This window comes from Ptychodera flava, chromosome 17, assembly GCF_041260155.1.
Source record: "Ptychodera flava strain L36383 chromosome 17, AS_Pfla_20210202, whole genome shotgun sequence".
Taxonomy (NCBI): Eukaryota; Metazoa; Hemichordata; class Enteropneusta; family Ptychoderidae; genus Ptychodera; species Ptychodera flava.
Window position 1 is genome coordinate 30,191,159 of NC_091944.1, and position 13,851 is coordinate 30,205,009.

Below are 13,851 nucleotides of genomic sequence, written 5' to 3' on the forward strand. Positions count from 1 at the left end.
TACCTCTTTCCTTCTTTAACTTTGACAAAAATCACGAACGCAGTTAGTGTTCAGTGGATGTGGTGTACAATCGATCCGATCGGCTGAAGTTGTTCGCACTAGTTACGCACACGCGGCAGACATAACCGTCCGAGTTCAGAATATAGTGCTTGCCGTGTTACGGTTAAATGACACGTTAAAGGTTGGTAGTTTGGTTTATTTGTTTGTCATTGAGCAAGTAATTTACTTTTAACAATTGCTATATAGCCTGCTACCTCCACTAACCCTCGCTATCAAAATTCTCATTTGCAATAATGAATCGTGCCCCGAACCTGCAATAATTGTTGCAAAGGCGTAGATGCGCAAATCAGTGACCCTTACTTCGCTAAACAAAACTCTGTCAGTCTCTACTCAATAAAATCATTCAACGTTAACGGAGCTCTGATTAAAATTTCAGGTTTCAAATTTCCTCCCATCATGAATTATGAAAATGAATTTAAAGATTATCGTGTGTTTTCAATCCCTATCTTCCACTACAAATATAAATTTTTCCAAACTGGCCGAAAACCAATTTTCGTTGGAATTTGTGAATATAAGTGACAGTATGATAAAAGGTGCTTAAACCATGATTTTATTAGCTTGATCACATTTATGATAATGGTAACGCCACTGATTATTTTAAGTGTCCCTTCATTCTCATTAAGATATTTCAGATTAACTAAAATTATATAACTGATTATGATAAATAGAAAGGTTTATCATAACAATCTTATTATTTTCAGAGGTGTTTAGTCAATTTTATGTATCTTTTGAAAGTGCTCGTTTTACTCTGTGTTGTCGGATTACTCACTTTGTAATTTTTTTCATTCTTTTCTTGGTCTTTTGTCAATATGGACCGCAGTGGAAAGAAGTCTTCAGACTTTTCTGTGTAATCAATGCCCAATTTGTCTTCTTTTATGGTGTTTTATGTATCATTTTGTGCAAGATGAATAAATAAAAAAACAAGGAGTATTGAGTGATAGCCACAACAAAAAGTGAAAACTGAAAGGCAAATGTAGATGCTGCATTTCGTCTGTGTACTCATCATTAGAAATGTGTTTTAGTGTACGTTTATAGCAGCAAGGTGATATTGATATTGATATTGATCTTGATATGACTTTCATGTATGAGAAATTAGAAATTAGATATTTATAAAAAATAAAACTATCCTAACCTTCGTTCATATTTCTGTGAGTATATATAGAAAGTTATTAAAGCCCACAGATGCACACAAGCTGTATACTTATCTCTCTAACAAGCCAAAAAAGAGCTTGCACAATAGCTTGTTGAAGGAAACAAATACACTGCAAGTACAATTCTACCAATTCTTAGGTCACTTAATACAACTAACTCTCTCGGTTGTAATATATGCTAGCTCAACATGAAGCGCTGATGTTTAGGTCTTAGCGCTGTGATCACATTGTGTTTGACAGTCGCATTATTACAACAATATGCAAACTGACCTTTTATTTAACAGCGCTGCCTAATAGTCCTTGTTCTTTTTTGTTATGGCTGTCAGTCGATTTGCTGTCCGAATCGGATATTTCCCAAAGTTGACGTTTTCTTGTCGCAAATTTAATGCATTAAAGAATTGTTTTCTTCGGATAAATAAGTTGCACATTCTAGAAATTCTAGTCTTTTAAGTGATCAATTAGTCGCTGGGTTGCCAGGGTGCACATTTGATTAGGTAAGATGCGACAACAGACAACTCTGTAAATGTTAGCCGGTGGTAAAATTATGGTACGCTCAACTTGAAATAGTAGGGGCAGTTTATTCATCAGTGAAATTCATATTTTTGTTATTTTGGTTGTGAGAACAATGAACCGGTTGCTGCTTTGCGTGTCCAACAAGCTGCATGGATAGCCACTACCGTTACTTTTCAAGGTGCATCCTAAATTGTCAGTATATTTAGGACTTATGGTGAATGCAAACTTTAATTCGCTGAAATACGATAATAGTGTCAAATACATAATTTTTCAGTGGCGTTATATATTAAAATTCTTCAAAAAGGAAAATTAAAGCTATACATAATCTACAGGGACATATAAACGATCGATGAACTTATCACAAAGAAACACTGAAATCGTCATCAGAGACATCGCTTTTTGGTACCTTCAGGAAATAATTCAATTACAGCCTGGTACTTAATTAAGGTGGGGCTGCACGTGGCCAACACGTTTTATTTCAAAGCAATATTTCTCATCAAAGATGACAAGGAAACCCCTCATATCATATATTTCATAAAGCAGAAACTGTAAAGTTTAGTATGGTAGCAGTAATTTACTCAAAGGATGAAGTGAGTGTATGTTTGGGGTAAAAAACCTCAATTTTGGTATCAATGATGAAAATTAATTTAAGTCAAAAACTTGACACTATTTTCTCAAATGTAATATTTCACTTGAAAGAAGAGTATATGTAGAAAAAAAGACTATTTTATTCTAAAATGGTAGGGCTTAAAGACTGACACTCTAAAAAAATGATTAAAATCATGATAAGTAAAATTAAAATGTCTCGTATTCAAAATGTAAGCACTTTACTGCTAAACAAAATAGTCGTTTTGTTATATAGTATTTAAAGAACATAATGTGAAAATTTCAGAAAATTTTACCCAGCCAGAGTGGAGTTAAATTCTTTGGAAATTTTGAAATTGGGAGGAGAAAATGCCAGGAAATCGGGTGATTTGCATTCATTTGCATAAATTAACATTTCTTTATCATGCAACTTTCGACTGCTTGACAAGCTACAAGGTGAACCTAACCAATATTTTAATCTTGGGTTAACAAATTAATTAAAATTGAATAAATATTTGCAAAAAAGTGATTTTTGCATTTTTGATAGTCATGCATTTCAACAGCGTTTCTCCTTCCTTGCCGCAAGATGGCGCCCTTGCGAACTACTTGATTGGCGTTTGGTGGGACAACCCTCCTCCCTTTTCTGCATAAAATGGCTGAGAAATATCAGACGAGGTCCCAAATGGAGTCCTACAAAATACACCAGGATGTGCTCGCAACACTTTATCGACGGTAAACCCACCAAAAAGAATCCTCTGTCAACTTTGTTTCATTATAATGAGCGGGCGAGACCCATTTTCAGGGCACCAAATAAGCTTCAACAGCTGAAGAAGTCTAGCGAGATAGCGAGACACCGCCTTGCTCGGGAGAAGATCTGCCAATGCCATCGGACACTGGTCTATTGGCTGGTTCGTCCATGGACTCAGTGTCGCTTGTCATTGACAGTATGGTCACAGAAATCCGGTCTACGGTCTACCACACATAAACAAGGAATGAAATCACTGCAAGGTAATTGAAAAGTTCTTATTCCTCCTCAGGGGTTGCTTGAAGTTTAATGACAATATCAAGTATTCAATTAGTTGCAATGAACGGCGTCGACCGACTGCACCAACATCATATGTTCAACCATAGACTCTGGAGGCCGAAAGGGGAGTTATAGGCTCAAGGCCACTTTGAACGCCTCAGCTGCAATATGTGTAGAATCTCAGCTCTATTGGCTGGCTAGGGTTACACAATAGACCCTCGAGGGTCTAAGGTTACACTCATTGCAGTTGAGTTTGTATGGTATTGGCGTTGTTCAGCTAACAGTAAAGAAACCAGTTTGACCAGATAACAGTAAACAAACCACACTTTTAATTTTGAACTTCAAGATTTACTTCTTGTGATAAACCCAACCGTCAACATCAAACGTTGATATTTGCAGTTTCAAATATTGTCATTTGAGAAAACTCATGTAATTTGCTTTGTTTGTCTGTTATGTAGGGGTATCTGTGTATGCAGTTCCTAGCACTGGCAATAATTACTGCTGTCAAAGTGGATCACCTGACGAGTACTTTGCAGCTGATGTAGCCTGTTTGACAGATACGACCGAAGATGTCATTTCAAAGGAAGAAATGGAGAATGAAATCGAGACGATGAGACTCCAAATTCACACATTACATCAGGGAAAACATGATCTCAAAAATGAACTCATGCAGTTGAAATTTAAAGTTAAAGATATAAAAGTATGAAGAGAACTGTTCTTTGAATCTGTATTATCTAATAATAGATCTGTGTACAAATACACAGGTATGCCAAGTATTGACATTCTAAATGATGTCTTTGATATTTTAGTCGCTAGAGATAACATAATTAAGTATTGGAGAGGAAAAGAAAGTTGTGCTATCAAATCACATCAAAAAAGAAGGGTGCCGAAATGCCAGGGCCTCCACGAAAATTATATGATGAATATATTCTAACTCTTGTTAGATTCAGAGTAGGGTTTGTTTTTGCTGATTTATTTAGCCTGTCAGAACCAAGAGTTTCTCAGATCTTTGCAACCTTAATTAATTACATGAATATAGTACTTGGACCACTTTTGAAATGGCCAACACGTCAACAAGTGAACGAGTACATGACAGCAGTGTTTCGAAGAAAATACCCTAAATCAAGAGCCATAATAGATTGTTCGGAATTATTTGTACAGAGAACCTACAACCCCTACAGCTCAAGCATGTACATAGACTAACTACAAATCCCATCATACTAACAAATTTCTTGTAGGAATCAGTCCTTCAGGTGTGTTCATATTTGTTTCAAGTTTGTGGGGTGGCAATACTTCCGACTGCTATATTACAGAGCATAGTGGCTTCTAGATCTTGTAGAACAGGGCGATGATATCATGGCAGACCGTGGCTTTACAATCAGAAAACAACTAACTGAAACACGATTGGAACTAATTTGGGATAATTGGATGGTGAAGTAATGCCGATTTAATCTACAAATGTAGTCACATCTCCTTTCCTTCTTACATTACACACTTGCTTTTAAGAGTAGTTTGTATTATGGCAACATTCAACTATCTGGCACCTGACACTTTTGAGAAATTTTAAAAATTTGAAAATCCAATTATCCCAAATTAGTTCCAATCGTGTTCTGAGAAAAAAGCTACTATGAATATCCCTCCCTTCACTCATGCAGTAAACACAAGTAAAGGTAAACGCTTAAATTCAGTACAAGTGACAAAAACAAAAAGTAAAGCAAAGTTGAAAATTCATGTAAAACGTGCTCTTTGGCGACTTAAACAATTCAGACTCCTAAATCAGTTAATGCCCCTGACTTTAAATAATCCACTTTCTACAACAATGGCATTCTTGATGTTATTTCTCATAATCTTTGAAAGAAAATTGCCTTGCAACCTTTTCATAATTTAATCCATATTCTGTTGCTTCATTGCTGAAATTATTCTACCCCAGAATACTTTTCACTATACAATTATTTTGGTCCTGCCCCTGATAATGTGTAACTCTGAGAAAGATTGATGCAGTTACCCTACCTTTCCTGTAATCAAACCAGTCACAGCTTTCACTTTGCTCTAGTGTCAGATTGAAAATTTCTTTTGTATCTATATCAGCAGTATTTTCAGATAAATATATCAAAAATTCCTCTACAGAAGTTATCCAAGATTGCCTAAAATTATTTCCCATTTGCAAAACAATTTAAGGTTTTGATTCATCAAAAATATCATTATCACTTATAACAGAAGGAGGTGGTTCAATCACCTCTAGTACACCAGCATGCATGTTTTTACTTTGAAATAAATTGAAAATTGCAATTTCCACTTCTCTGTCTGTCAACAAAGGACGTTCAGTCCAAGGAGAATAATATTGTGGTGTAGGTTTAGGATCTCCTTCAAGTTTTGATATATGACGATCGTCTATTTCAGATATCTTCAGTGTGGCGAGGCAGATCCCATTCACATGATTTGTCTGTTACTGATTCTGTTGACCTATCACAGTGGCGCTCATTGAAGTCATGCAGGGCAAACAATAGTGCAACGCAGTGATTACATCTTCCATCATCTCTGAAACATTAAATAGTGTACTATTAATTACGGATATCTTTACTATATAGAATGACACAATGACTCTAGAAATTCACTCAAAATCATTCCTCATACACAAAGTAACACCAGTTTTGCTATTATCCTCAAAAATATGTTGCAGGTTTGCAATATTTTAATGACATTTTGAACTTTTAATACAGGGCAATTATGTGTTTTAGTCACTAGTTATTTATTATTCAGTTGTTATTTACTATTCATGAGAAGTTCTTGATTAGTTATTAACTTTAAAGTCGCTATCGACTCCGCGAAGCCATGATGACTATTCACATAGTGCACAGTCCGGCAAGTACAGTGATCGAAGGCAGTAGTTGTCAGATCAGCTTCTGAAAAATTGATATACTTACGCAAAACAATCGCATCCACCAGACAGTACACTGCATTTGTTATCAATCAACACCCACGTCGTGTATGGTCGACTATTCTGTCTCTCCTGTGGAATAACATTGGCTTTGACAAAATAATAATCATGTTCGTGCCGGTGCGAATAAAGTTGTACCGTTGTTACGTGTCTCTTGGCAAACAACTGGTATCCATCTTCCGACGTTAATTTTCGGAGGCGTTCACTATTGAACTGACAAAAGGAACTCAAATAAACTAACAAACCGACGAGCTGAATTAAAGGTAAAGAGAAAAGGTTACTACTCCAGTCGTTTTTCGATAGAGTGCGAATATCAGGAAGTTCAAGAGTAGTGTCTTCGTCTACTTTGACGGTCCGCCTACGCTTCATTGACAGCTCCAAATCGTCGGGTGCAGAAATAACTGGCAAGTGCATACTTGCCGCTTTCTGCGTCAAACTGACAAACTTGGATTCTCTTTGGTCACTAGAAGAGATTCCTCTGTCTTTCAAATAACCTTCGCTAACCTTCATATCGGTGAAAACACTGGCCATTGTTTACATAATTTAGAGCTTACGGAGTTCAGGTCAGATTCTGTCGTCTGCGAATATCATGCAGAAAAGGGTATTGTCCCACCAAACGCCAATCAAGCAGTTCGCGAGGGCGCCATCTTGGGGCAAGGAAGCAGAAACTGCGTAACTCGAAAGTCGGCCAACGTGCATTGTTTGATAATTCTTCCTTTTTGATACTTTTATCTACACCATTGTTTCACCAATATAAATCAACAATGTATCGCCCTTTCTATCCAATGAACAACAAATAAAGTTAAAGGATCATCACTGTGCAAATTAAAATACAATAGATTTTTCCGTTCGTTTAAATTTAACGCATTGTTTTTCTTCCTTGGTGGCCGTAACATTACACCTGAATAATTATCATTCATTGACAACACGCTAGGTAAAGTATTAAGTCCTTCACAATTTTCAACATAAATATAAATTTCTCAATACAACTGGAAACAACGACGAAGGATGTCACGAGAGATTGTATGGGTGCCATCATACGATTGCATTGTTTGTTGAGTGCAGACAAAAGTTTGTCGTAGATCTAGAGTCAGAAATGGCAAAAGCCAATAGTGCTGTTTCTGAAATTGAAATGTGTCGTAGTATCAGATCAAATCTTTAGTTTTCAATTTTATATGTGAACCTGATTAAACTGAGTAAAATATATTTTATGGTACCAACGCTAACGTATAATTATATGCAATCATAGATCTTCAATATAAGCTCATGTTGAGGGACATTACCTTTATATGACCGGTGCATTTTCAAAATACATTTAATATGCGACGTGTGTATGAATGTATTTGTGAACTCACTACACTACTCCCTTTCTGCCTTTAGACATTAGAAGCAGTTGTAGATATGACACCCTACAGTTAACTTAGCCTATCAGCCGCCTTTGCACACGACACAGCCTCAGTCAGCCTTTGTTCTGTAAGGCTGCGTTCACAAATAACGATTGGGGCCTGGAGGAATCTCGATTGAAATCACTCCTCAATACCCTTAGAAATGTTCAAATGCCCCCTCTATATGATCAAAATTTTTCAAGTCCCCCAACAAAAGCTATCACAAGCCCGCATATTTGTAAGGATGTACGCGTAGAAAAGATAAACAATTATTGCGCAGTTCCGCTCGCAGGTGTTTAACACTGCCTATTATCAGCAGTTTGTAAGTCCCCCCTACAGGCAGAGCAAAATTTTCAAGTTCCCCCTCTACTACCCCCAAAATTGTCGAATCCCCCCTGAATTCCACCAGCCGACCCCTAACCGGTTTTTTTGTGAACGCAGCCTAACATTGGGTACACTTAGTTCACATTGTTTGCCCTTCGACAGTCTCCCGGTACCATACTCCCCAACTCGAATCACAATAACTATGATCCCCTCGGCACAAGTTTCCCTGTCTCCATCAAATTCTACCCTACTTCATACCATCAAATGGTTCACATACTGGCAGTCAACCTATCTTCTAGGACCTAAGTCCCAAGCCGAGTCATATCCACGTATTATCCGTAGGGCCGAAAATCTACCCCTCTGTACGTGTGCCACTTCTTCGTCGTTCCCAGCCCGTGTTTCGTCAGTCCCAATCTTTATCTACCCATTGCTACATATTCCCTCTCTCTGGAGTCGCTTCAGTTATTCTGCCTTCGTTCGGGTATTGGATTCCATCCTGACCGCTTTCCTCGGGAATTCTGCTTTACTTCCTCGGAGTTGGTCTCGTAGTATGGATCATCACTCTAGGGAATTCTGTGAAGATTGATCTAAGTTACAAACTGCCCTACACTGGGCTGCTTCACTAAAGAGGCCCTCTTCCAAGTAAATCGTGATAGTCTTGAGTTTGTTTACCTCAAAGAAGCATTTTAAATTTCGCAATAAAGCATTTTCACTTTTTCACTATGCGAAATCACTTCTTATGATTATTTAAAAATGGACTTTCCTTTACCCGGCAAATTAATTTGCCTCCTGAGCCCGCTATACAAACCACGAGGCATAAAACATGTCAGCAAACGTTATCTGAACTTTGTTCATTTTATTCACCCTTTTTCTAGGATTGTGATTTTTTACACTTTGCAATATCACTAGAAAATGATGCAAGAAACCACAAGCACCCAGATTTCTTGCGGTTAGCAATGGCCAGCAGTACCACTGGACTTAGACTTGATCAAATTGGCTGTATGAATAAAAATGATTTGATAAATGTGATGTATGAGAGAAATCTAAATTTTTTTCTGACCAAGACGTAGTGGAGTTAACGCTTGATTAGGTACCGATGATTCCGGGAGAAAGTTCGTGCGATCGCCTTCACTCCACGCATGTGCAAATTCACCGCAAAATCAGATGTAAAGGCAGCATAGTTCTGATTTACTGTAGTCAAATCACTCAAAAGAATTTCAAGTAAAACGTATCATCAATGCGTCATAAACTGCTGAAATGACCAAGTCTAGATCTACATTGCACTGTTTTCGCAAGCAACCATCTGTATGCTGGAAAATGCTTGTCTGTGAAATTATAATTGATGCAGACTAGTTATTATGTATGGTATTAACTGATGGAGATTAAGTATCGAGCGTTTCTCGCAAAACATTTGCTCTGCATGGGGATTCTCAGACACTCGTCTGGACGACCGAGCCGCATGGTGCTAGTAGCGTTTTTTGTTTAGTTTTGTCTTAGTTTGAAATTGGCAACAGGCCTAGGGGTCATTACAAATGTTTCGAGGTGTCGAAAGATTGGCCTGATCTAACATTTGTAGATAAACATCAAGAACAGTAGTATTAACGGTGTGCTATAAAGCCAACCAGGCCAGTTTCTGTGTGGGGAAAATGGCCGTTACTGGAACAAGAAGATAACAAAGATTTTCTAGAGCAGAAACAGGAACATATGATTCATAAAACTGAATTACATATAGAACGATGTCAGCAGCAGTTGTCATGGCAGTTTTAGGTACAGTTCTCCGTGGATTCAATTCTTGATCGAAAATTATTAAGGATAATTATCAGATAAAAGAAAGAAAAAACAAAGTCTCAGAAATGAACTCTGAACTTTTTAAAATACATGGGATTAATAAATGCAGTTCCAAGACGTTGGTTAAGGCAATTCCGTCAGTCACGTTTTAATTATGTAAATGATTCACTTCCCAATATATTTTTGTCAAGGGGATCATGTAAAAAAAGTTATGCTATGCTATTTGAGATATTTTCAATGGAACACTTGAAACCAGTGAAATGCAAACAGAAATGGGAACGCCAATTTGGGCACTTTGATTCTAATATATTTTTTTCTTTACCATTTACTATTACAAGTGACTGTACTTTACGCAATTTTCAATATAGAATTATCTGTAGAATTCTGACCACTAACAAACTTTTGAAAATAAGAGGAAAGGTCGATTAAGGCAAATGGTCATTCTGTGGTAATTTCAAGGAAAGCATTCTCCATCTTTTTTGAGTGTGAATATGTTCTAGATCTATGGAAACATGTAGAGATTAGATTACAGAATAAGTGCAACATAACGATTGTGATTTCTCCTTTTGATGCTTTATTAGGTATTAGAAAAGATTCTGATCTGTACTTGTCCAAGAAAACTCGGAAATCAATGAATTATTTCTTATTGCTGGTCAAGAAGTTTTTGTTTAATTGCCGCTGTAAAAAAGTGAAGCCAAGTATGAATGGACTGATATCTTTTCTGAATATTGTACAAAACGCAGACGCTTATCAGGCAAGAGTGATGGGAATTAACATCCATCTCAAATACTGGAGTGATTTCACGCATTTTCTTGATTTAATTTAGTATTATATATTCAGTTATTAAAGGTTTTGAGTAAGCGACAATAAAGGAAAAAAAAGTCTCAGAAATGAAATATTAATAAAAACCGAGAGATATTGTGAACAACAGCAAAGTAATTACTATTGGCAGGTTACAGCTGACAGAAAACTGCCCTTGGCTTTGTGCAAAGGCCAATGCAAGTAAAGCTTGCAATGCAAGTCCTTAAAGCAGGTAGAGTGGGAAAGCGCATTAAGCCATACTCTGAAGACATTCAGAAGTGTTACTGTCAGAACAAATGATGATTCCTACAAAATGGTTCAATTCATAATATACATAAATGCGGCATATATTCTTGCTAATCTCTTTGATTTTCTGTCTTTCTTTCAGAAAAAAACAACAACAAAACATTAGTGTTGCATAGGCTACATGTGTGAAATCAGGTACCGCTGACGCAGAAGATCAATTGACTTATCCTGTCAGAGTAAAGAACAATGTTTCTCTGAAGAAAATAATGAATACCAGTGCTAGTAAGACAGCTTTACCCTAGTAAATGTGACTCAAATGTGACTACATTAAGATCCCGCATGGATCCCGGACGTTATTGTCTTAAAACAGACGTTGCAGAATCTTTTGATATCTGAGTCGTATTGGAATTATTTTAACCACATGAAGACTAATAACTGTTTTAGTTACCATACTGAGATTGATCACGACAAGGATAAAAAGTTTCTTTTCCTTAAACCATTTCGAAGATAATGCATCTATGATAAAATTTGAACATATTTTTTTGTTTGCATCGTTATGAGAAACGTTATCATGTGGTTTCTAACCCTACTATGAAATGAAACTGTCAATTTCTAAAAATAACTAACAACATTGTACGTAGAATTAATGAAATTTAAAATCAGCTACATGAGTGATTGCACCGATGGTTTTTTATTTATGATGATGATCTGTACTGATTATAACAAATGTTCCTTCGACGTTATCTCCGTCTTTCAATTTCATCAAAATTAGGTAAATCATTATAATTTTATTACACAATATGTTGGTGATAATGAGTGACGGCCACCATTGAACAAGGTAAAAACGTCTTCAGCAAATGGAGACGCTGCAATTCGAATGTGGATTCATCATTTAAAGCCAGAGTAAAGCTAACTGTGAAAGTACATGTTATTCCCCACATTCAACGAGAAATGTTGTTCAGTGAAGAAATAAGCCAAATTTGTGCTACTGTAGTGACATATAAACGCTAAATATTGCCCAATTGGGTTGAAATGCAGCGCGGGCCAGATTCTATTTTGTGCACGTGACTGAGAACGCTGATACTGATGACATCATCGAGCTTACAACATCTCTGAGGCCGCACCACACCGCCGGGCGATCGTCCACCGCGGCCGCTGGCTGAATGACCTGCGAATACATTTATTTTGTTCTTCTCTGTTTAAATACGTGCTGCTGCTATGTATCAGAGGATACAAAACTTTGGTAGAGGAGGCTCATATTCTATTCTGGTACAGTGTGTGCGTTGCAATGGATTACGAAGTGTAAGCTTAGTCGGCAGTGGGCGGTGCGCAGTTCAGGAAATCCCGGTACCTGCGTAAATTAATGTGTAAGACAAGACGACACGGCATTCACTTGCCCGTCATCTAAAACTGAGTAATTTGAAGTAATAAACTTCTTCGTGATCTGACTGTCGCTGATTTCCTGAGGTTAGGTGATTGCGAAATCGAACATATTTTGACAGGCTATAGGCCAAAGAGAAAAATTGTGCTGTTCCGATACCAGACCTACCCTATTTTTTGCCTGCCCACCCTACATTTTTTAAGGCTACGTAAATACGGAAGTAAAAAAAAAGAAAGAAGACCGTAAAACACATTACGGACACCTGGTACCACCACTATTTCGTGGTTCAAGATGACCCCATTGCCTTTGTCATTTTCGACATATTCCTTGGACCTGGCAATGATTATGATTATTGGACCTGGTTTGATGCTTATTGGCATTTGATTTTTGCTTTTACGAGGATGTCTCTTATGTTTTTATTCCTTGTATATGTATGATATGTTTTTGGAAATGTTGTTGCCACTGAGTGTTTGAAAAGTGCATGTTATAAATAAAAATATTTTTTTTAAAAATCCTTGTCGACCTACCTACCCTATTGTTGAAAACCATGTTCTCGGAACAGCACAATTTATTTTTTGGCTTAATGGAGATTGTGGCATAGTAAATTTTTTACAAATGTACTGAAGCATTTAGTGAAGTTATGAATTGATATAAAATAATAGAAAAATGGAAAACAACGGATTAAAAATGTACAATTTTATAAAAACAGTAAAATTTGATCGTATATGCATTCCATATATATTGAGTATCATGGCCAAGTGAATAATTTTTCGGTATTTCTCGAAAAAAATTGTTATCAAGCATGAAAAACATGTACTCTCTATTCTAAGGTGCTGAGTATTGGGGAGAATGTGCAAAGAAAGCTTATTCCACAAAGTATACGAAACTGTGAACTTCCTCAATAACAAATCCATCTTTCATTGCAAGAAAAGAATTTGCCATAGTCCAAAAACAATTGAGCAATAGAGATTCCTTGTATCTTTAAACCAAATGTAAATTTAATCTCTACATTAAATTGTTGTTTTCTTTGTGTTATCACTCTTTGTTCTCTTTGACATGGTTATTTGAAAATGTATATTTACTCTTATATACTATATGTTAAATATAAAGCAAATAAATACATTTTAACAGAACAATAAATATTAATTACATGAAACCAGGCAAAAACTGCAAGATGGTGCCACTAACAGCAACACTGATCATGAAACAGGAGATACTAGGAGTGATGATGAGAGTGATATTGGTGTCCATGTACTCGATACGACCAGGGGTAGTGAAGATGAGGATCGACTGTGGTGATGATGTCATACAGTAGTTTTCAACAGTTGTGACCAGGGGTGGAAGGAGAGGTGTGCCATGGAGAAATATTTTCCACAGATACCATTATTAGTGCACAGGATATGCGACAAAACTGAACTGTTGTCAATTCTTGCTTTATATTATCGCAGAAATGTGTATTTTAAATGACTTCAGTTCAGTAGCCATTTGGATACCATAATGACATGATATCTATCCACATTAAACAATACTGTATGGTTGGATACTGGTTATTGGGTGAAATTTTATATTTACATTTTGTAAATTGAATTCTATTTTATTGTGTCCATCTTTTTTCAATCTTAATGAGGCAACTGCTGATAATCTAGCTTGAAACT